This window comes from Marmota monax, unplaced genomic scaffold (assembly GCF_021218885.2).
Source record: "Marmota monax isolate L192 unplaced genomic scaffold, Marmota_monax_Labrador192_F-V1.1 WCK01_AAM20220418_F8-fsc00114, whole genome shotgun sequence".
In the NCBI taxonomy this organism is placed as follows: domain Eukaryota; kingdom Metazoa; phylum Chordata; class Mammalia; order Rodentia; family Sciuridae; genus Marmota; species Marmota monax.
The window spans coordinates 922,869-947,755 of record NW_026694943.1 but is presented as its reverse complement, the minus strand read 5'-3'; the positions used below and the strand labels follow the sequence as shown (position 1 = coordinate 947,755).

General features: G+C 39.3%; 1 protein-coding gene across 1 annotated transcript in view; it reads right to left on the bottom strand.

Annotated features, from left to right (window-relative positions):
* Window positions 1-24,887, bottom strand: part of Samd5 (sterile alpha motif domain containing 5) — a 392,050-nt gene that overhangs the window by 316,006 nt on the left and 51,157 nt on the right. The gene's annotated exons all lie outside the window — the stretch shown is intronic.

Sequence of the window (24,887 nt, the reverse complement as noted above, 5' to 3'; positions counted from 1 at the left end):
TGCTTCAGATCCAAGTCTTTCTGATTCTAAGATCTGTTGTTTTCTGCTATAATACGTTGCCCAGCCCTACACACACACACCCCCCACAAAGTTGGGGAGAGAGAATCATTCTTTCCTATTTTTATAAGAATACCCTGGTGCTTTGCCACTTCAAGACTCCACTGCATCAATGGTGTGGTGAGGCTGTGCCTGAAGTGCCTGGCAAATTCTAGCCAAAGTAGTATGGTGCCAGGAAGGAATCAGCCTTAAAGTGGAAGGAGACACCATGTCGGGTGGAGTGTTCTATGTGGCCTGCAGGGAAGAGGAAGTGTACCCAACTTAGTTGTGGCTGACCAGAGAACACAGCCATTCAGCCATGCCCAGCAGAGGACATCAGCCCAGAAGTTACTAGACCCATGACTTCCTGGGTATTCCAGAAAGAGTCACAGAAAGACTTCTCGTGTGACCTGCAGTGACGAAGAATTTGAAGCCAGAGTCAGAAAAAAAACAGGTTGTCAATTAAAGTTTTACCTTGGAAAGCAACGGGTCTCACAGAAGTCATAAAATGTATATGACTAAAAATATCGGTATAATTTTCTCACTTTATTGAAATAAATAAATCATGTTTTAGGATGTGATGAATTTTCTCTTTTCAGCTGCAATGTTTAATTTTGTAAGTACACCTTCCAGTATGGTGAGAGGAAATACATCTGAAAAGCTATTAAGATTTTATCAAACGTTATCAATTCACAACACAGAAGTATGTCACATACGTGAGTGAGAAGGATTACCTGAAATAATTACAAATAGATTTTTGCTCACAGCAAAATCACAACAGGGCTCTCTTAATAAATAGTCTCCTTTTACTATGAAGTTGAATAAGTGAAAGGGATTAATTCATGGTCTGAAAACATATCCCAGCAGGGCTCAAGGGACAGTATCTCAACAGACATCTGGAGAAACCACTGATAAATTAATAGATTAATTAATCAGACAGCTGTACTCTTAGGAAAGAATTTAATTGTTTGGATTAATAACCCTACTAATTAATCCTAAAAATCATCAACCTTATAGCTGAGAAACTGCTCGTTTTCTACAGAACTATCTATAAGATAAATATCCTCGTAAAATACTCACTGGCTAACTAGACAGTCGCAGCCCAGATCTTACACCATGAATCCTGGCGAGTCCTGAGCTGGTCACTGAAACCCAGTACCTCCACCCCCGACCCTGTAACTATCATGACTCAGCACCATAGCACTTAAGACATGAAGGGTTCTCAAATGGTGCTTATCTGGAACTTGAATCATATGGCACCAAAGAGGAAGCCATTTCCTAGAAATAAAGCTCTGAACAAATTTAAAATGAATTTAAAGGGAAATCAAAGCACAACCTAGGCCCTTCTTCCAAAGCACCCAACAGATGAAGCAGGCACGTACACATATTAGTAAAAGGGCATGTTTGTCAAGTTTAGAAAAATGATAATTTTTAAAGAAATGCCATTAATGAAATATGACTGTAGTAAATCTTGATGTTTATAAATCATTTGTACAACTTTATGAAGTTTTGGGTAACGGTTCATTAATAATTGGGGCAAGAGAAACACTAGCTTGTTTGATGACTCATTATTCAAATGGAATTTTTAAAATAATATTGTAAGAGAAAATGAGAATCCTATTTTCTCTGGAAAACATATTTTCAGAAAATGAACGTTCATCTCCAATAATCACTCACATAGACAACCCAAATGTTGCCAAACTAGCAATATGACCCTAACCACAGCCTAGTAGGACTAATAAATCAGAAACTGAAAATAAACCTTTAAGACAATTTTTAAAAATCATACTTAGGTAAAAAACATGAGAATATTTACAATAAAGTTTATAGTACTGAATGCACTATGAATATAGACAAAGGAAGTGTAGACCAATAAATCTGTCTACACTAGCACATATTGTTGACAAAAGCTAGAGGAGCCATTATTTAAACAAACCCTATGGAAAAAAGAGAAATAAACAAATATATAATCCTGGTCAAAGGAAAAGTTAAGGAAGAGAAAGGAATTACTAAAATAATCTATTTTCAATACAATTTTCAATGACTTTTACATGGCCATGAATATCTTATGTAACTGGGAACCTGGAAAAAATAAAAGAAGTTATTACTAAATGCAAATGTACACAGACTGTGTTTTAGTCAGCTTTTCACCGCTGTGACTAAAAGATCTGAGGGCTCTCAGTTCAGAGGTAGGTAGACTCCATTCCTTAGGGCTCAAGTTGAGGCTGAACATCATGGAGGAAGAGTGTGGCAGAAGGAAATAGCTCACATGTTGATCAGGAAGCAGAGAGAGACTCTGCTCTCTGGATAAAAAAATATACCCATAGCCATGCCCCCAGTGAACCACGTCCTATAGCCACACCCCACCTGCCTCCAGTTACCACTCAGGGATTAATTCACTGATTAGTTTAAGATTAGAACCCAGTCATTTCTCCTCCAAACCTTCTTGCATGGTCTCACGTGTGAGCTTTTGGGGGATACCTTATACCCAAACCATAACAGGCTGGGTCCCAAACATTTTACCTTGCTGTGCCTAACCAGTGAAATCTATTCCACTCAGGGTCGACACCACATTCATCCATGTCTTGATATTAAAATTATATGGGGACAGGGGTACAGCTCAGTGGTAGAGTGCTTGCCTAGCATGGGTAAGGCCATGGGTTTGAGCCCCAGTTACCCCAGACACATTAAAAAAAACCCTAAGAATAATATTAAGCTGTATATAGGACACACATTGTCATTATTTTCCAGGTAAGAAAACTGAAGCCTGAGGAATATTGATGACTTGCCTATGAATTAAAGTTTAGGAGTTCAGAGGCTACTAAAGATTGGCAGGGAGTAGGGCACCTACCCCTGAGCACGCTGACATTAGAAAGGCAGAAAAGCAAGTTTTCAAAGACTGGGATGAAGGCCTGAGTTAAAATCCAAGTGCCACTGAAACTCTTGGGAAAGTTTTTCTAAGCTTCAGACCACTAAATAGGGAGAAATACCAGGAGACACTTCATAGGCTAGATGTGAACATTAAGTTATACAGTTATATAGAGCTTTTCACTTATTATAGTGGATACTTTGAAAAATATTCCATTGTTTATGAAAAATTTCAAGTATACTGGGGCATTTTTAAGGGGCTTCTTGAGGCAGAGGGAGTCTCAAGATGACAGTGGTCTTCACAGGCAGTGCAAGGTCTAAGCCAGTTCATGAAGATCAGCCCACCGAGCAAAGCTAACAGCTCCTCCACCAACCTTCCACCTGTAGTTTTAGTGAAGTTATGTTTTCCATGAGGGGTTAGAGATGGATGTGTCAGTTGAATAATTATTATGGTGCAAACAGAACTGTCACATTTTGGGGGACCCTTATCACCAACTTTTGAGGAAAGAAAACACAAATACCTAAAGAAATGACATAGAATTTAATTCAGCTTTCCTCAGAGGGAGTTTCAAACTCCAAAACTATCTGAAGACCAGCAGGCTGGACCGCAATTCCTCACGTGGCCAGAGTTTAGAGAGATACCCGATGGTGACCATCTCTGACTGATGGTTGTGAAGACTGTTTAAAGTTCTCCTTCCCCAGAGCCAGCTGCAGTCTGAACTTCCCCTACTCCTTTCTCCTGCCTCTGTCTTTCCATCTGGGGTTTGTTCGCTTTTGTTGTTGTTTCTCGGTGCTAGGGATTGAACCCACAGCTTCATGCACGCTAGTCAAGTGCTCTGTCATTGAGCTACACTCCTGTCCAGGTTTTCACTACTACAAAGAGTCAACCATCACAATAATTCTACTACATCTGCCTAATAATATTCCTTAAGGTGAAAACAGCTATTTACCAATACCTGCCTTTGTAACATAATGGATTAGATGAAAACTTGTAAAACAAACTCAGTCTTAATTATCTCTGCTACTCAGACCTTAACATAATTAAAATCAATGGCATTACCTATAAACTTCGTTATAATCTCATTTCACCTTCAGTCTTCCCTGCCACCCAAAGCTTGTGCAAGAACTATTAGTAAAAAAAGAATGGAGACTATTACATTTTCCTATTTCTGCTCTTTTCTAACCTCTGATCAAGTCTTAACAAGCAAAGAAATGAGCAAAAGATGAGCAAGGGAAGGGGTGGGGGGAGACGAACAGAGTGCTCAGATTGTTCACCCACAGTCTAATTAAGCTGGGAAATGGAGGTGCTCCCTGTGGCTCTTTCCTCTTTCACTCCTGTTGCTTTTCATTTTACATTCTTGGGGTGAGTTTACCAAAAGAGTAAGCAGTCCTCCTACAATGGATGCTTCCTCTAGTCCTTCCACATGTAGAAGGAAAGTAAGTGCAAGATGTTTGTGGAGAGATGATAGCACATGGGTGAAACGGTGAGGACTGCTTGTGCAGTCTCAAGTCTCATGAAATCTGTGTTCAAGTTGTGTCAGTCTCTGATAATTCTTGAGGTAAGGTGATCTGAAAAGGGCTGCATTCAGCCAGCTGCAAATAAGTAGTAGCTAATGCTTCTACACAATGCTGGGGCATTGGTCACTATTTCAAACACTTTAACTGAACATGTTGTGGCACTTATGGAGGCTCTATTCAACTGGTAACTTGGTGTAAAGAGGGCCTTTCTCTGTCCCTCAATCAAAAGTAGGTTCCCCATCCATCCTGCTTAGTTGTCCTCTTCTGTCGCCTCAGTGTATTTATCACATACTTACTCCCAGGGTTATTTGTATGTTGTCCACCTCTGCACTGGACTGATAGCCCTGTTAGGATAGGAAGGCAACACTGATTTATTTTGCACTATAAATTCAGATGTTTTAGTAGTTCGTGATACAGAGCAGGTGCTCGGTATTCAATAAAATGAATTAACAAAATGAGTGCATGAATGAATAAGCAAATGCTTGGGTGCCGGATTCTAGTCCCAGCTGTTCACTTCTGATGTGACCTAATGAAGTCACACCTTGTACCACATCTTTTCTGCCCCACATTAATCTAAACACAACATACCACACAATTAACTCTACAGGGTTCCAATCATCTACTATATAGTTTTTAAAAACTGAAATCCACAGACTATAGAATACTGAGTTTTTCTAGCTCCAGGAATCTATGATCTACCATGGTTGAAGGAGGCTCAAGATCTCAGCAGTGGGTGGATAAAATGGATCCTGAGTGCAGAGGAAGAAAAATGGACAACATTTACAGTTGTTGCAGCATCTATGAATCCCTACGCTGGGTACCAGCTGAGCACTTCACATGTGTTCTCTCACTCCTCAAGCACCCCTCTAACTTGGGTGTCGTCATCTGTCTCACAGATGAGCAGGAGAGTTAGATAGCCTGCACAAAGCCCATGGCTAAGGTGGGCATCATACATTGCTCCGTCATCTCATTGCTGGGTATCAGCAATTGAGAAAATAGCAGGGGTCAATTCAGGAGCTAATCATCATTGTCCTCATCTTCCTCCTCTTCCTCCTTCTCCTCCTCCTCCTCTTTTTTCCCTCCTCCTCCCCCTCCCCTTCTTTCTCTTCCTCCCCAACCAAATCAGGTGCCTTTTCTGAGCCCCCAGCGGCCCATGCTCACCTCTTACTGACTCTAACCCATCAGAGCTGCCTCTTCATTTGCATGGTGCCAGGAAGACACTGTCCTGTAAACAAGAGCCTCTGAACAAGAAAGCACTGGGGGAGTGAAGCAATTTCTAACAGTAATTGCTGTTTAGGAATAACCAGAATGTCTTTTTGACTATGAGGGGCGAGGCACTCCAGGGCCTAGGGAAAGCCAAATCCTCTAGAACTTTCCAGTTCTAATCAATCTGTTTTTCCGGATTCCTTGGTGGCTTCCTTTTCCCCAGGCCAGAGACATGGAGAGATCTCAAGAGACAGAAGATCTTCTGAGAGGCCACACTCCCCTAAGCCCTTCTCAGAGGTAGCCCAGGACTGCAGATTTCATGCCCCTAGAGCAGGTACTGCCTGAAGAGTGGGGAAGATATAACGCATATGGGTGCTACATGCTTGTCACAACTTAAGTCAGTTTCCAAAAATTCTACAGTGAACCTTATGTCCTTATTCTAGGTACCATAAGTCAAATTTAGTAGAAGTGTCCTATTTTTAAGTGAATAAATTTCCATTTCAATGGGAAACTCAGCAGCACGTTATCCAGGTGTGTGACTGAATTGAATCTGTGCTAGAATGCCCATCCTTCTGAAAGAAGCATTAAAATGTAAGCTGGTCCCAAAGAAACGTTCAAAACTATGCAAAAAGAGTCACTTGCTCAGGAGGTTAAGTAGAATTCTTTGTTCCTAGGAAAGAAGAGGAAAGAGAGAAAGAAGATGCGTTCAGGCATGAGTCTCCTCTCCTGTGTGATGTGATCTTCTCAGTGCAGGCTCTAAGAGCACAGGAAAGCCCCAAGCTAGGTACCGGAGGGGGATGTCAGGACATCCACATTCACTTCTCCCCATTCACTGGAAAAGCTCAGATTCCAAAGGAGTCATGCTTCGTTATATGCCTTCTTCTTAAAAAATAAAGCATCTCACTGTTCAAATGGGGAGATGGGGAGATATGTATGGGCCTTTTTAGAGACAAATATAATTTCTCTCCTGGAAAAATCCAACAAAATATTTAGAACCATTAAAGCATCATGATTCTGGCTCTCACTTCGAATAAACAGGATAAATAAACCCTCCCTTCTCTGCATTTCTAATTTAGCAGAGCCTTTATACAAACCCTATAAGAGCAAGTAGATTTTGTATTTGCATCTTATTCGAAACGTGCTGGCACTTTGCTAGATTTTTAACTGTACTTTGGCATCCCTGAACAATCTATTTGGAGATATGAAGCAATATCTGTTGCGAGTTTCTAATTCTGGGTCTGTATACACATACATATGCATGTGCATGTTTAGAATGTCTATGATGAATACATTATTGCTGGGATTAGGAAGAGCCAGAAACTAGAGATGTGCCACGTAAGTACCCAATAATGTAATTAGATCTCACTTATTGAGTGCTATGTGGTAGGCACTTGCATTTATGCTGTCATTCTCAGAACACTAATAACAATTGCTAACACTGAGCACTTTCCCTGTATCAGGCTTTATTCTAAGAACTTGTGCATTTATCAATTCCTGTGATGCTATCCTACAAAGGTGTGGGGGAGTTGGGATTCTTAGACAACTAATGGGGTGCCAGAGTGCAGACTTGTAACTCCTTTATAAGAAGGGTTACTGGCACCCTCATGGACAAATGAGGACCCTGGGACTTGATGAGACTGGCTTGCTCACCCCAAGTCACACAACTAGTGAATGACAGAGCTGGGCTTCAGACCCAGCTAGACTGGCTCAGCTCCCAATTCTTCATGTGTCAGAATGGCCGTGTTTTATTTGTCTCTGTGGTGTACCCAAGAATGGCAGGGTAGGTCTATGAGGAGCAATGGTAAAGAAAAGTGGGAAAAAAGTGTGTGAAGAAATATGTGGAAAGTGCTCTCAAAGTAGTCATTGTAGAAGGACTGACCATATAACAGTCCTGACTTTTGCAACTGAAAGGTACACGTGAGTGGGAGCTGTTGATAACAGTTCTAGGACAACAGGCACAGGGCAGGGGTGAGAAGTTGGCACAAAATCATGCCTGTATTTAATCAGAGCACCAGAAAAAAATGAGTAAAGGGGAAGTGGCGGGGGGGGGGGGCAATACTGCTTTTCCTAAGTGGTCCTCATAAGCAATGTAAGTATATTATCTTGATAAACTGAATATTAGTCTTCCAAAAGTTATTTCAAAAATCACATCACAGAGTAATAAAACACAGCATTTTATTCAAGGAACTAAAAGGATTTATGGAAACCAGGCAATATTATTCATATTGTGTATTTATCTCAAATATCTGAAAATAAATTAGATGCATATCTGTTTCAAATTCCCACCAAGCTTGTATAGCAACATATAATGATTTCTCTTAATAATTAATAAGGGAACCTAAAGCAACTTTATTCCAGACTTCGTTCCTCAACATGCCATTGCCAGGCAGCATTGCTTGAGCATCTTAATTTCATTGCTTCTTTTTTTATTAAACTTTTGAGGATAAGCATCATTCCTTCTAAGACGTCTATGCACAGAGGTCTAAATTTTAGAAGTGGAAATAACGGATCCACAATTAATTTCTAAAATGCAAAGCTGCAAATATAGAAATCCCCTAGACTGTATAAAACATGGTTCAGATGAATCCCGAGGTATAGCTATTACAACTTGAGTGGAGGAGTGGAGCTAAGTAATTCCAAAATAAGTCACTGCTCTAGTAGATGGAAGGGCAAACTATGTGAGACTGGTGAGGAAGACCCCGGAGGAGGAAGAATCCTACCAGGACTTAAAGATGCTACAAGAAAAAAAGAAGCTTTAAGGTCAACTCTAAGTCCAGAAGGCATTTCCCTGATGCTTATTAGAATATTCTCATTATAACATGAGAGCAAATAATCTCTTACCCATATTTAATAAATTTTAGATTTATTATATTAGGTGATATTTTTGCAGATCACTATGCCTTCAATAGTCACTGAAAAATATTTTTACAAGGAATTACAATGAATGTAGGTGCTAGAAATATGGTGTTGGAAAAAAACATGGTACTTACCCTCTTGAAGTTTATAATCAAGCAGGGAAGATGGGTTAAACAAGTAAACTCACAAATAAATAAATATCCTAAAGCTCCATACCTAAATCTAATAGGAAATAATATTTGTTTTAAACGTATTTACTTTACAATCCACTTCGTGGGAAAGCAGCTATTTTCCAAAGTTTAAAATAACATATAAAGCTGTATATCAAAAGTAACAAAATGTGGGTTGACATAATTTATGAACTAATAATTGTTATTCATTCCTTTAATCATGATTTTTTTTCCTTACAGCGTATTGAAGAAAGAGGCAAGGAACCAGAAAAATGGAAGAATGTTAACGCATTCCTTCATTTTGGCTTTTATTTCATTAATTGGCCCTTACTCTGTTTTATTTTTGCTGCCACATTTTTCTTCCACATTCCATGTATCTTTATATTTATCTTATATCTTTATATTCTTTATAATATAAATTATCATGGCTAATACTTTATTCTCCGTGATTATTAGAGTATGAAGGAAATTATGATTTTTTTAATCTAGGCAATGTGGACTTATTAAAAGTAAGATCAGTCTAATCTTGATTAGTTTCAATGTGGAGTTCAGGTAGAAATATTTTATCTTCTCCATATGGCAATTTCTCTGTAAACACCCACAGAGCTTTCTCACTATCATTAACAAACTATTTCTTCTCTAGTTCTTTTTTTTTTCTTTTACAGATGGCATGGGCATCTTATTTATCTAAGAGTAAAATTTCATAAGATCTGATATTTTTTGAATGTATATACACTAGGTTTTCCTCCCTTCCTTTTAAAATAAGTAAAATATTTCTGTTTCCATTGCTTTCCAAATACACACATCTTGACAAATTGGTCTATGATGATATGAGACTAGGCAGTTTGCCCATAATTGAAGACATTTTGCCAACAAGTCAGAGGCTGCCAAGAGAAGCAATGACAGCACACTGAATATGAGCGAGTGATCCCTATGTAAATATCGAGGCTCCCTGCCCTTTCCAAAGTGATGATTCAAGCCCATATGACTGGCAGATACCTTAATTAATCATGGCGCCATGTGATGGCCATCCTTAAGGACGTCTGTTTTCTCCACTCCAAGCTCATATTCACCTTCCACCCCATTCTTTGATGTGACCCATTTCTTGTTGTCATGACCAAGTTGTTCAGAATTGTGACATGAAGAAAATTTGATTTCAATTACAACTCTTATCTCTTTTGCAGTCCTTTCCACAGGACTTACATCAATAGTAAATTTTTACTTTTCGCTATCTGGGTTTAGCACTCACAGTGTGTGAACATATGCATACATTCTCACGCTCAAACTGAGATGGCATTAGGACTTAAGAAAATCAAAGTTCTTTCAAAATTCATAAAGTGTAATTTGTGTACAAGTAATTAAAGACAGAAGCTAAGAATTCTCTTATAAATGACAAAGAGATGGCAGGTTCTTAATGCTGCATATGGGACTTGCTTGTCCTGCTAACAGGGGAGTAAACTGTTATGCTTTGGGAATACTTTTTTCAGGCCATTAAGGAGTGATTTCTTATGCTGCAGTAGTAATGCATTCAATGAATTCCTAGGAGTTAATGCTCCTTCTAACAGAAGCACTTTGTTGCCTTCTCATTAAGAGTCCTTGCCATTACATAAAGTTCATAAGAGGCAGTAGAGAGCTCATGGCAGCTCTTAAGAGCAAAATCTTCCCTTTGGTGAGATTAATTATTGACTTTAGGAGAATATTTTTTTGACTTAACAGTCACTGGAAAATAGTTCATGCTGCCACTCCACCATCCCCATCTTTGCTGGCTTCTATCCCCTCTGATAACACAATGGCATTGGGAGTTATCTCTGTGGCTTTAACATTTGAACCTGTCAGTGTTTAAAAATCTTCCAGTTGGCCTCCATTCCTCTCCACAACAGATCCTCCACCTAAGCGCTGCCATGACAGTCTCCAGAATCTTCTGTCACTATTAATGGTCTTCAGTCTGTCACCCACCCACCCCAACATACCACCCACAAAGAAGAATGATTCACTCAAGTGGTGGGGCATCTGAGGTTGGGGGAAAGCACTTAGAATAATCATGAATGGGTTCAAGTGTTAGAAGTAACGCCATTTCTCCAAGTACTTCCATTGTGCTCTTACATTTAGACTCTCTAAAGTATCAAGAACCATTGATTTGTTACATCTGTATTTACCAGCAGTTGCTTTTGTGAAGTCAACAATTATTTTTCTCTCCTATTCCTCTTTCCCTGTCACATTTTCTAACCAAGGTTTTCTAGCTGGTTTCATATCTGCCAAGGATAACACTCAAGGTACATTTTGCTAGGCACTCACGAGCTAACCTAATTAGTGGCCTGAAAGACTTAAAAAAAAAAATACATGTCCATATTTACTCATTCCAAGAAGACATACCACACTAACAGAAATACAGATATAATTGTCGTATGTCTAATAATTTATCAGTGATACAATGTTTTGTAGAATCAGGCCAACAAATGTCACTGGAAGTTGACATTTTCTCTGGGCCTCATTAGCTGGGAACAAGGAGTGTGGGCCTAGGCCCAGCCCCGGAGAGAGAAGGACATGGAGAAGCCTTCGAGGGATGTGGGCTGGAGAACTGTCAGGATACGTAACCACTGTCCAGGACTCCAGTGCTGTAATATCTGGGTCAAAGAACATGAACAGTGAAGAGTCACAGGAGTAATGGATCAAATCACAGAGATTAAAGGAACCTCTCATCAACAAAATATGCTGTAAAAGCAAAAGACACTTTTTTGAGACACAAAAGAAAATCTCTGGCTAAGAATACCTGAACAAGGTGAGAGCCTTTCATAAAAGTCTGTGACATGCTTAGGGGTTGTTTGTTTAGTAGCTGGTGGTTTTAATAATCATGAAGTTAACACAGGCTGAGTGCTCACACTCAGTAATAAAGAAAAATAATAAAAATGACCATACCACACCAATCAGAGGTAAGAACTGTTAGCATACTGCCATTTAATGTTCCAGTATTTTCCTAATGTATAAACTATAAGTATTTGTATTGAAATCAATATTCTTTGAAGTATTTTAAAGTATTTGAAGCTTGATGATACACGTGAATATTTTTAGAATATCTTAGAAAGAAAAGAATACATGAGAGATTTATCTTTTATTTGACAAAATCAAATATCAACTAGTTTTTTGCCTAATAAATGTCCTTCAAGACAAACCATCGATCTTTATAAATATTTTTTTAGTTTTTTATATTGCTCTGAAGTAATTCATTCTAATTTATTGTATTGTATTGTATTTGCTTATTTATTTATTTATTTTTGGTGCTGGGGATCAACCCCAGGGACACTGTACCACTGAGCTACACCCCCCCCCCCGCACTACCTCCCCCACATTTTATTATTTAATTTTAAGTCAGGGTCTTACTAAGTTGCTGAGGCTGGCCTCAAACTTGTAATCCTCTGGCCTCAGCCTCTTGAGTCACTGGGATTACAGGCATGAGCCACCACTCCCAGCTTCAAGTAATTCTTCTAGACCCATGCAATCCTTCCATAAATATGCCTGTTCTTCATTTTGCCACTTTGGTATAGAATGGCAACAGGTTACAAGACAGAAGGTCAGAAGTTTTCCATTTCACCATAGTTGCTTCCTGTATAGCACTTACGGCCTGTAACTTTCTGGATCCTTCTTGAAAGATTATAGTTACCCACATAATTTAATATATTGTCCCAGGCACTTTAGAGTCACCTGGGGACATGTGGACTGTGTGTGTTGGCTCTTCCTCATAAATAATAATGTTGTACTTTGTCTCTCCAAACAATTGGCTGCCACAATGACAACTGATTATAGGAAAAACAAAGAAGGTTCTTGTGATGGATCCTTAATAGGGTTTAAATAATAAAAATTAGAATGTGCAAGCTCAAAAGCACGGCAATTACGTTCCCCTTGTTTAGAATGTAATCGAAATTCCCATATTAATTCCATGCTGTGTGTTTAAATTTTACTTCGCTCAGGCTTACTGATTAGATCGGATACATCTTGTAGTGTTTCTTGCAATATCCAGCTAACTATGGCATTGGATTTAGCAACAATTCCCTCCAGAGCCCTGATGTGGCATCTGGAGAAACAGCTGCTCAGCTTCATATTGGAGAAATATTCATGTAATGAAATGTCTATGTTTAAAACTAGATATGGATTTTATACATCCTGTTTTCACTTAATGAAAGGGCATGTTACTTTAAGAAATCATTAAGTATTTTAATGTTTAGTTATATTTTCATTTTGCATAATAAGATTTTCTCAGGCATGGATGCCACCCAGATCCCAGCACACTCCACATGCCTGACTCAAATAGTGTTTTCTAGCACCTGCAAAGGTCACGTCTCAGCTGCACACCGTGGCAGGCACACATGGCACACCCCTGCTGCACATGGCAGGTGCTGATAACCAGGGCCTTTGATCACAACACCCAGCCAATCAGGAGCCTCACCTGCAGCCTAAGTCTCTGCACCTTAAGACATTCAAGGGCATGTTTTGATAGATTTTTAAAAATTAGAACCATGAACTTTTTATACAAACTGCAAAGAAGTAAAACCCAAACAATTATCGTGCTTGCTTTCTGCTTTTAAGGTAGCCAAGGGGGATGCCTAATGTGCCTCTTCATCACAGAGCTTCCAATCAGACTGCGGTTGACAAGTCCTTCTGCACAGGACACTGGACAGGGCAGCTTTCCTAAAGCACTACACCAACTTCAGATGCACATCTGATTTTTGATTCTTTTTATGAGGATATTTGTATTAACTGCATTCAAATGCAAAAGTCACTTGAGAAATCTTGCATATGACACTGGTTTTGGCAAAGCCAGCATGCAGACAGGACCTTACTCAACAGCCACTTATTGAGCCTATCTATGCACCCACAGTCATACCCATCCTATCCACCTTAACCTGAAAGTCATCCCTCTCTCTGCCCAAGGTTGCTGTCTATTCTCTGGACCACCCTCCTCTCTTCTCAGGGGCTGGTATCAGGCTCTTCCTGTCATAACCAGATGAGCATGGACTTGCGTTCTGATATTCCTTCTTGAGTCAAAGAGAAAGTCTTAGCTGGCATTGAATTGCCCTTACCTCCATTCCTCTTGAAGTAGCTCAATGGTGGCAGATGCCAGGTCTATTTTTCCCTGGCACAGACAGCCGTGTGCCCGCCACAGAGTAAGGATTCCACACATACTTGTCACATGGGAAAATATTGCGCCTGTGAATGCCATCCATCATAACTGCAAGAAAGCTTAGAAATACCAATAGAAAAAAAAAAAAAACTTTTCCTTCTAAATATACCAAGTAAGACTCAAAAGCAAGCTTCCATGCTATGCCAGATGCACCTTCCCTTCTCTTCACCCACATCCTTAGCTCCAGCTGCCAGCCAATCCCCTTTCTCCTGCAGAACCCTCCCTTTATGCCTTTGCTCCTGGAGCTCACTGGGTCCTCCTTCCTTCACTCTACTCCCATGCCTCAATAACCTAAATCCTACCCACCGTGTCTTCTAAGACTTCTCATCTCAATTACACGCGTCTCTTTTCTTCCCAGCACACTGGAGGAATGTGACACTAGTGCCACTCTATTGGGATGAAGACTGCTTCTCTGAACGTCTGTCTCTTGCTGCACGTGGTACATCCTTTGTTCGTTCCTTGCATTCTCTCGGAACCCACTACAGTTATAGCAGGAGACACTGATCAATAAATTCTTCTCAAACTGTTTGCTTAGGCAGGATGTTTTTGGATCTCGATTCATTAAACAGTTCTAACAGCATATCTGTCGAACATGAAAATGATGACAGCAGACATTTATTGGGCACTTACTATATACATACAACTAAGTAAACAGCTCTTGTAGTTCTAAAATAGGGCAGGTAACTTGCCCAAGACCATATGGATTTAGGTGTCAGAAAGGAATTCAACCCATGTCTAATTCTTCTTTCCTTTGATACACTGAGTTTTGTCATTGGTAACAAATGTGGACTGTTTTTTTTTGTTGTTGTTGTTTTTGTTTTGTTCACTTTGTATATGTTACTCTTGATACTATATATAAAATATGAAAAACCCTTATCCACATGTACAACTTCTGCCATATATTCTCCTATGATTACTCATTCCCAATTATTTTGGAACCCTTCTAGTAACACAGGCTAAAACCTATTCATATTTATAATTTTATCATTCTCCATGCCTTCTATGACCAACTCAACCATCAAAGAGAAAGTTACGCTATTTATTTTTCTAAAAGTAGATGATGCTTCATAATTATGTTTGAATCAAAGAATAAATATATTCTCACAAAAATGCCTCTAGCTAGGTACTGATTCAACTGTGTAAAAGAGGAAAACAAAAAATAAATAAATAAAATCTTTTATTGTAAAGATATATTCTCATGGAATTTTTATAACTCGTGTAATCTAAAATCTCCCTTATCATCTATAAATGTGAGCACAGAGAAGCAGTACCCAGCGCAGGTTAACTATCGTCACATAAGAGCACTCTCTTTCAAGGAGGTGGGAGTGGAAACATGTATATTTAATTTCTCAACGTTATTTAATGTTTATGAACCCAGGTAAATTATGTATAAAATGTATGCATCATATATATATATATATATATATATGTGTGTATATATATGAGATATGTAAATAAATGAGTTATATATAAAACACACCCAAACATTCCACTAGCATAACTAAGCAGGTATGGTATGAAAATAAACCTTAAGCAACTGATAATTAGAGTTAAAAAATTCTAAAACAAGATTCAATAAACTTACCAAGGCAAGGGAAGCCTCTCCTCTGACGTTTAGTATGCTGAAGGCATAGCTCACTACATGCATTAGTACATAAAATGTTGGCCTTTTCCTTCCTATTATTTTCTTTGCTATATATAAATCCACAAAGTCAGCTTTGTAAATGTGTTTCAACTTCTCTCCATTGTGTGGCACAGTAAGAAGTTTTGCCTGTTTCCTAAAATTGTGTTTAACTGATCTATTATTTTAATAAATTGGACCTTTATAATAGTATACTTGAGGCTAGACTATAACTTTCATCAGCTTATTTTTGTCCAATTATTGGTTGGGATTACACTGTGTGTGTGTGGTTTGTGTGATGAATATACTACACACTAGATTTCCATATATATTTGGGCGTTACATGCTTTTACAAAAATTCAATCACCAAAAAACACATACAACTTGGCTATTTTCCTTACTGAAAATGGCTACTTTGGTTTATATCAGTGATGTCTCTGGGGATTTTAAATATAAGCATAGCCTTAATTTTTCATTCAAAAATCACTTTTTTTGCCAGTGCTCTCCTTACACCTCCCAAACCAGGAGATGTGCCAAGATTTTTAGAAAGTATGCTTACTTATTCTTCCAATGTACTTGGAAGAAGATTAAAGCATGGAAAAATAAAAGCAGATGAATAGGATTTGTGGGCTAAAAGAGAGACATTCGATTTATTCAGTTGTCAGTTCCAAGAAAGAAAAAGAAAACAAGAAAAGGAAAGAAAGAATGAGGGAAGGAAGCCGGCAAGCGGGTGGACAGGCTTTAAAAGTTGAGGAAACAATAGCAGTATTTCTCAGAACTATGACTTAATTAATTATACTTCCCAAATGAACGAAGCAACTTCTTTTTAAACATGAATATAAATATGACTCTGCTTTGCTGGGCATAATGGGGCATGCCTGGAAGTAATGGCGGCAACTCCAGAGGCTGAGGCAGGAGGATCACAAGTTTGAGGCCAGCCTCCGCAACTTAGCCAGACCCTGTCTCAAAATAAAATACTAAGGGCTGAGGGTGTGGCTCAGTGCTAAAGTGCGTCTGGGTTCAATCCCCATCACCCCAAAATATTACTCTGTTTTATAATTTGTGAAGGCATTAAAACAATTTTCTAAAAGGAATATTTCTAATGCAGACATTGAGATTGTATAAAGATAAGACCTACTGGAATCCCCAGTTTATTGTATTACCCATGGATAGTCATCAAATCACAAAAGTTCAGAGGATGTTAGGCTGCCTCCTTCAAAACTGCTGGGGGGAAAATCCACTTAGTGGCTCTAAGTACAAATTCCTTCAATTTAGGGATCATGGAGAATATTCAGGCAGGAGACAATCTCAGGTTGATATTAATCTGCCTGCTGACTTCTCTAATTTAAAAAAAAAAAGGTGATGAGTGATCACTTATGACAAAACAGGGAAAATCAAATTAGGAATAGAAAATTATTTTTATTTGGGTTTAAAAATTCTAAAAAGCTTGGGCTGGGGTTGTGGCTCAGTGGTAGAGTGCTTGCCTAGCATGTGTGAGGCACTGGGTTCAATTCTCAGCACCACATATAAATAATAAAATAAAGGTCCATTGTCAGCAAAAAAAAAAAAAAAAGTTTTTAATTCTAAAAAGCTTATTTTCCTCTCCAAATCCATAAAGTAATTTCAAATGGCAATTTAATTCTCCTTAGGGAATGGTGGAAGGAGGACACAATTAAAAATCAAAGTAATAAAATTAGTTTCCATTTCAATCACCAAATCAGCCCAATGTGGTTCATATACACACTCAGAACCTTAGTTTCCTCACCTGTCACAGCAATGACCTCACTGGGTTGTTAGAAGAATTCACTGAAATTTGTACATAGGTTGCTCCAACTAGTGAAAGTACTTGATGTTTCTTTGTTAAAAAGACCACACAGTGGTAGAACAGTTCGGTACCCTTTCTCCATGATCCCAAAGCCCCACCCTCTGTCCACTGCAACACACATCCTCTGAGCGCAAGGAATGGAAGCCTCAATGTTCCTGATATTCAAGAACTTAGAAATAGTTCAACAGACTTCTAAGATTTAAAGGCCAAACTGTAAATTCTGAGCAGTCACTTGGAATCCTAATGGGAACATATAGTACTTCTCATCCTGAACCAGTAGTGAGAACATTCCTGCACCATACAGTGGGCATATGTATTGGTAGTATAAGAGGTCATCCCATAATTAGGCATCATTATTAATAATAAAAATATCCACTTACAAACTAGTATCATTCCATGGGTGAAGGTGCTAAATTCTATAAAGTAATATTTAAATCATTGCTTAAAGACTTTCCATGAGCCAGGGATCTCCATAAAATACAGAACAATGGCAGCAAGCCAAAAATAACCCATATATCTTATATGTCTGTGGGGTAAATCATGTTAGAGACCACTAGAGAATAATATTAGCACAGACTCAACTACCAAAAAGCTCAAAATAAATTTTTATTCTGAGTCCAAGATAGTTACACCAAAATGACTAATATGTCATTATCAACACAGTCAGGGACTGTAGATAAAATGAAATGGGTCATCAAAATTTCCTTGTAACTTGATAGACAAGCATATTTCATTGGTTTGGAACATGTGGCCAGCATTTCCACATTTAAACACGTGTGAAACCAGGGTGGAGAACGATAACTAGAGAACTATGGTGACCCAGCTTCCACCCTGTGCACAAGTGGAAACATGGCTGCAGGCTAGTGGCACAACTAGAGAGCTGAAAGCTTGGGACACTTCAACCAAAGCAGCATTTTGTGGCCATGGGAAGAATGAATTGCTGCAAATAACTATGAGTAAGACCAAGAGAGTTCCAGCATCTAAACTCACAGAAGGGTGTGAGTGTGGAGAAAATCCAGACACTCTCACAACTGTACTAACGACACTCCTGCTGGCCAGAACACCTTTGAGGTCCCAGGTCCACAGAGGTACATGACTCAAAAAGTAGTGCAGAGAAGTCTATGTGCAAATGTGCAAAACTGTTATAGAGTCACCTTGCATTTACTTAGCTTTATTTTTATGTATGAGTGACAGATCATAAACATCCACTTATAAGTCTCAGATGGTTCTGTTAATATGTTGAAAATAAAAAAGTACTGTGGACTTTTTCTATAGTAGGACTGATGGCATCCTTCTTTCTTTGTGATACTTAATGATGATCTTTCACTTGACCCCATCTTAGACTTGATGAAATGCAATATATCAGACACTGACTACTATGGTTTGAATGTGTCCCCTCCAAAATCCAGGTGTTGCCAATGTGATAGTGTTAAGAGGTGGGGCCCTAGAGAGGTGACTATCCATAAGGCTTCTTCCTTGTGAGTGGGATTAAGATCTTTACCAAAGAGGTGCAGCTGTTGGTCTGTTACCCTCTGCCTTCAGCTAGGTGAGGACACAGAGAACTCTCTCTGGGGGACGTTGTCCTCACTAGAGAACTGAATCTGACAGTTCTTTGATCTTGAACTTCCCAGCATCCCGAACTGTGAGAAATAAATTTCTCTTCCTTTTATCCAGTCTCAGATTTTCTGTTGTAGGAGCACAAACTACACGAAGTCAAAAACTGGTGCTGAGACTAGGGGTCTGCTATAGCAAATACCTACCAATATGCAAGCCGCTTTGGCACTGGGTAATCGGTACAGCTAGAGCAGCTTTAAAGTGAATGTTGGGTTTGCCTCTGCTACCAAGAATGGAGCATGGAGGGTGATTCTGGTGAGGGTGCAGGAGATGAGGAGAGCCTCAGTCTCACCCGAGATTGACTAAGTGGTCCCGAGTAGAAAGCCGCTAGAAACATGGAGAGACAGGAGGCTGTTCTGATGAGGTGTCACGTAGAAATGAAGAACAAGGCACTGGAGACGGGAGGAAAGGGCACCCTTCTTCTAGTGTCTTTCTTTCTTCTCGTGCTAGGGATAGAACCTGTGACTTCACACATGCTGAACATGCGCTATACCAGTGAGCTACACCCCCAAGGCCTCTCCTTATTTTAAAGTGGTAAGAATTCCAGCTGACTTATGTTCTTCTAGGACTTTCAGGAAGGCAGAACTTAAGAATGACGGATGAGACCATTTGACTGAAGAAATCACAAGGCAGCAAAGTGCTGAAGCTGCACAGCTTCTTTTAATTGCTTATAGCAACATGCAAGAAAACAGAAATGATTTAAAGACAGAATTCATAATTGAAGGGAAGCAGAACATAAAGATTTGGAAAATTCTCAGCCTGGCCATATAAAGAGTAAAAAAAAAAAAAAAAAAAAAAAAAAAAAAATGTTTAGGAGGGAAAATCAAGGGTGCAGAGATTAATAAGATAGTGTGAAGCCAGGTTCTGTTTATCAAGACGATGGCAGAACGATTATGAAGGCATTTCAAAGATCTTCAAGGCTGATACATCCATCCTACACCCATAATACCAGAGTCTTGAGAGCAGAATAAATTTGGGGGGACATCCACAGGATATCAATGCTTGCTACCCAATGCCACCTCAAGATGCTGCTCCCCACATTCCAGCACAGGAGTCGGTGGCTACCCCAGCTGTGGCAAGAACTTGGGTTCAACTGGGGCCAGCATTCTGCAAGCACATGCAGCAAGCCTTGCTGGTATCCACATGGTGGATACTGCAGGCAGGGATGGGCTGTGGAGACCCTGCTACCACCACCCTGATTTCAAAAAAATACCACCTTGGGGCCCAGGCAGAGACCTAGGAAGGGACAGGCTGCTCTAGGGCAAGGTTTAGGGAACTCTCAGACAGGTGTGACCCCCAGAATGCAAAGCCAGACTTGTAAGAGCCTCAGGCTTCTGCCTCCATCCCATGAGAACTGTGGCTTAAAGAGAGTGGGGTTGTCTGAACCTTGAAGACCAACTCCTAGATTGGTGTGTTCAGATGGTGGGACATGGAATAAGGAAGATTATTCTGGAGCCTTAAGATTCGATGTTTGCATTGTTGGGCTTTGGCCTTGCTTTGTGACTCCTTCCTTCTTTCTTATTGCTCCTTTTGGAATGGGAATGTCCACCCTATGCCTGCCCCAGCATTGTACTTAGGAAGCATATAACTTGTTTGATTGCACAGGTTCAGAGCTGCAGAGCAACTGGCCTCAAGATGAAATGCATCTTTGAGTCTTACCCACACCTGACGAAGGTGATGGATGAGACTGTGGACTTAAACTTTTGAGTTCATGCTGAAACAAGTCAGCATCTCAGATGGGGGCTTCTGGGATGGAGTGACTACATTTTGCATGGAAAGAGGACACAAATTTTGGGAAGCCAAGAGCAGAATGCAATGGTTTGGATGTATCCCCTCCCAAACTAAGATGTTATCCGTGTGTTAGTATTAAGAGATGAGGCCTTTAAGAAGTGCCTGGGTCACAGGAGTTGCTCCCTTGTGAATGAGACTAAGGCCCTTAAAAGAAGCTTCACGAAGCACTTGATCTCTTCAATTCTGCCTATGCCATGTAAGGTCACAGCATTCTTTCCCCCAGTGTATGAAACCCTCACCAGAAAAAAAAAAAAAAAAACAGCCAATACCCTGATAGAACTTCCCATCCATCAGAACTATCAGAAAATAATTTGTTTTTATAAATTGCTCTCTGGTGTTCATAGTAATCAAAATGGACGAAGACGACATTTTTAGCTGGTGTCCTGATCCCTAGAGCATCCCCTCTTTTTACGGTAATTTGTCAATCTTATTTCTTGATATATGGTCCTTATATTTGATTCTTTATTACATTTGACTCTTAGAAGACATAAAGGTTAAGAGGATAGGCTTAAAGTGAAACTGCTGAGCCTTAAATTTCCGCTTACTTGGTCACTGGCTATATGACCTTGGGCAAATTAACAACATCAATTCATAAGGTTGTTGTGAAGATTAAGTGAACTAATACATGTAAAGTGCTTTGAATAGGCCTGACATATATTAAATGTTCTTTTAAAAATGCTGGCAACTGTATTTTTAATGTTGCTTCGTAGTTGATTCAGGAATGCAAGCTTTTTCACTAACATATCTTGAAAACAATTTTCATTCATGAGTTACAAATCTCTTTTCCCACCCCTTCCACCACCACCTAGCTGATGTAGTAAAACACACCACAGTGAACCTCACCACTATGTACATCACATGACACTAGTTTTAAAAAGAAAAAAAAAAAACTATACGAAAATAGCAGAAAGATCAATAGAGTAGAGGGAAGGGAATTGGGTGGGAGGAAGAGAGGGGAGGGGAAATTCTGGGGACTGAATTAGAGCAAATTATATGTTTTTATAATTATGCCATAATATATTCTATTGCCATATGTAAACAAAAAGAAGAATTTTTTAATTAAAAAAAGTACTTATGTTCCTCACACATAAGGCCTTCTATCAGTTATCACACCTGGTATTTTAAGAGGTGGTATTTACCTCATTTTCCAGGTGATAGAGCAGATGGGAAAGGGTTTAGTAGTTTGCATAAGTCACAGCCAAGCATGGGAAGCTGGGATTTGTATCCAGAATTTTGTGACCCTAAAGCTGAAATGTTTCTTCCTCCCTTCCACAAACTCCACACACATCAGAAAAAGAACAGAGACACTGTTTGCAATCACCACAGAGCTACAGGCCCCTCTTAGGTCAAGGGACTCTACCTCTCAGCAGCTTATTGGGACTCAAGCTCAGGTCTGAACAATCCTGGACCGTTCCTAACTACTCCACTCTTTTCTGCCTTCCTATTGGTAAAATATAAGAACAAAAGAAACCTTCCCTGAAGTTGTTTCTATTTCCAAGAACAAAAATCATGGGTCCCAAATTCATATCTGCAAGGGGTGTGTGTGAAAATGCTGGGAAGGAAGTTCGAAGCGCGAAGAATCGGCTCTGAAAATGTCTTTGCAGTTTATCTAGCAGCATACCATATGCTAACATGTATGTGATAAAGAATTAAGGGGTTTGATTAGCTCTAATTGCAGGGATAGGCTGGTACTTATTAGTTTTAATTTGCAGGAATAGATGCCAATCCTCTCACAATTCAGATTAGGAAAAAATGATGGAAAGAAAACCTTAATTCAAATAGTGTGTCATGTTAGTCTAAGCACATGCCCTTGCCAACCACAGTGTTTAATACATTCCTGCAAAAGGAGACCTCATTGAATATATAAAATTTTACTTGAGAAATTATACAAAACAAGAATGTCAGAAGACCCAAGTAAAAGCAAAACCATACCCCAAGGTAAACTTCTAATAAAGAGAAACTTTTGTTTCCCAGATTTGAGGGTGGAAGGCATTGCTATCCTACAGACATAAAGCCACAGTATTCCTCCACCATCCCTCAAAATAGGCAATGCCTGGTAGAACCAGCTCAGACAACCTCAGGATTCAGTTTCCTTAGGCATGGGAGAAAGCTCACTCGGTCCTTCATTCACTCAACAATATTATGGAACACCTACAAGGTGACAAACACATACTAGGAACTGAGGAAGCAGCTAGTGGGGGCAATCAGATGTGCTCACAGCCTGGTGGAAACCAGCAAAAAACAAGCAGAGTAAGTCATTTAGTGACTTCCTTCTAAAGAACGTGAGGTTATTCAGATACCATCTGTTTCTCAGACCTTCCGCAGGGCGTGTTTGGCAATCCTGCTCCCTGAGCACTTTTACAGATGGGTGACCGAAGGTGTAAAAGGAAGTGTCTTAGACAGCTCTACTCCCTAGGAAAACCAAGACCGGATTCAGGGCTTCTGATTTATAGGCAAAGATCTGAAATAAAACTAAATGTATATATTCTTCACTCAAAACGTCTACTTTCGTGAACTCTCTTATGTAGATTAACTTCCAAAATGAAGTTGGAGTTAAATTGATTGAGCTAAAAGGGATGTCAAAGAATACACAATGAATATATACAGTTCATGATCTGTGCTTACTTTTCAACCAAGAAACAGATGAGACTCCACAGACATCCTGTTATTGGTACACGAAGGTATTTTAAAGAAGAGGAGCTAGCCAAAAAAGTGTCCATGGTTACATGAATGCATTCTGTCCTCAGAGTAACTCTGGTAGGGCTTGGGCTAAGTTTTTCACTTGCAATTGTTCAAGACTTCTCTTTTAAATTAAAAACCTTTAGTGGGGCAGCAGATGGCCCAGAATGAGACTAGAAGTTTTCATTATCCAGATTCAGATGAAAGACATTTTTAAAGCTGCCTAATGTGAAGTGACTTTATTAATGACAAAGACCATCTTATTCTTAAACATTTATTTGTGAGCTTTACTGCTGCATTTCCCTTTCTCTTTTTTTTAATGTTTTTTTTTTTTTTTTTTTTTTAGTTGTAGTTGGACACAGTACCTTTATTTTATTTATTTTTATGTGGTACTGAGGATCAAACCCAGGGCCTTGTACATGCTAGGTAAGTGCTCTACCACTGAGCCACAACCCCATATTTCCCTATTTCTAAAACTAAAAAAATAAAAAAGATATTTTTGTGCCACTCACCAATATCATGAACTATGAGATCAAAGAAGACGTGAAGAACGAGGGAAGATCAGGATTCTGTACCCTGGTGCTGGCCCCTGCAGAAAATCAGGGTTCCATGGAGGTTTGGTTTGTGAATGTGTCAAGGCTATGTCTTAAAACCACAGATCTAAGTTCAAACTAAGTCCAATCTAGAAAGATGGGTCTTTTTTAAAGAAGCCATGGAACCCTTTAGGTATACTTTCTAAGATCTATATTGGACAAAAAATCGGTAGCAAAGGATCCGGGAAAACTTCTTGTCTGCCACCATCCTGGTGTGTCATATGAGATGCCACAAACTCTTATTTTTTTTTTTTTTTTTTTAGTGTTTGAACTGTGCAGTTTCTGAATCTGATGTGGTGAATCTTAAGGTCTTTTTTGATTTCCAGAATTTAAATTTTTACATCTTTCTCCTCATATTCAGTGGGAATAAAAAGAGTCACTGATAACCATCAAGACCCAGCACATCATGACATTTATATATAACCCAAAGCACTGTTGCAAACTTCTTCAGATAAATTTCTTTGGGCTAGTGAGTATGCTGATCAAGTACAATTATTATTCCATTTTTTCAAGGCTCTGAAACCAGAATGTAGTTATGTTGGGATCTGAATCCAAGACTGGTTTTAACCACTGCTGAGATACTGCTTCTCTTTTCAGGTGATGCGGAATCTGTGCTGCAGAAGCCATAGCAGAATCACACGATCACACACAAGCTCCCTCCTACCACTCGATATACCCCACTACCCCACCTCCCACTGCCTGAGCCACTGACAGCAGAAAATTACACAAGAGAAGGCCACAGGAAGCACACACAACAGGACAAAAGCATCCCTATATGTATGATGGTGTTAACTGAATTCTGCATGCAGTGTGCAGAGACTTGCATTTTCCTTTCTTTCCAGTTAGAGCTCTGATTTCCCATGCTGACCATAATACTGTAATACCATGAACATTTATACATTGTCAATTTAAACAATGCAAAAACGATCACATT